Source organism: Penaeus vannamei, chromosome 27 (genome assembly GCF_042767895.1).
Source record: "Penaeus vannamei isolate JL-2024 chromosome 27, ASM4276789v1, whole genome shotgun sequence".
Classification (NCBI taxonomy): domain Eukaryota; kingdom Metazoa; phylum Arthropoda; class Malacostraca; order Decapoda; family Penaeidae; genus Penaeus; species Penaeus vannamei.
Window position 1 is genome coordinate 15,671,276 of NC_091575.1, and position 1,063 is coordinate 15,672,338.

Consider the following 1,063-nt stretch of genomic DNA (forward strand, 5'->3'; position numbering starts at 1 on the left):
TTACTATTATTCTTATTATTGTAGTTTTTATTATCAATATTAGTAGTAGTATTGTTATTGTTGCTGGCGATTTTTATTAGTAGTAGTATCATTGCGATTATTATTATTATTACTATTACTATCACCATCATGGTTATTATAATAATCATTATTATTGTCATTTATCATTATTACTACTATTAATGATGGTGATAATAGTTATAATAATAACAATTTTATTCTATTATTATCATTATTATTATTACCATAATTGTTTTCATTATCATCATTTTCATTATCATTATTATTATTGTTATTACAACTATCATTATTATTATCATCATCATCATCATCATTATGATTATGATTATTACAGATATTTTTACCGTTATTATCATTACCATTATTAGCATTACCATTATTGTTATCATCATTGCCAATAGTAGTAGTAGTAGTAGTAGTAGTAATTATCTTTATTACTATTATCGTCATCGTCATCAGTATAATCGTTATCATCTAATGTATATCATTATCCTCAGTATCATTATCGTTGGTACTGATTATTTTCGTTATCACTACCATCAGTGTTAATATTAATATACAAATGGTTTTATATAATATAAATTCCATCCGTTATAAACCACCTGTTATTATCTTTACGTTAGTTAGGGCGATTTTTTCAGTGTTTCTTTCTTCTTCTGACTTTTTTATCCAATTTTCTTTCACTACTTTTCTTTCTCGGAAGATATTGTTAACGGTTATGTGTTGACCTTTGAGCTTGAAGGGCCGCCTCCACTCCCACGCCAGGAAACTCGCTCTGGCCGAAGACTCGAGTAAAAGCAGAAGGAAAAGGGCGTTGAAAAAAAAAAAAAAAAAAAAAAAAAGAATCAGATCCTTGAGCGGTTTCGAGTAAGAGATGAAGCTTCGAACCTCCATTATCCGGCAGAGAGGAACGCAATAAGTCTTGAACGTTCGCCAAAGAGGATGAAGCTTCGATTTTCTGGTTTATATTTCTACTGTGTGTGTGTAATTCTTTAACGGTATCGATAAAAGACGAAACCTTATATCTTGATTATTCTCGAAG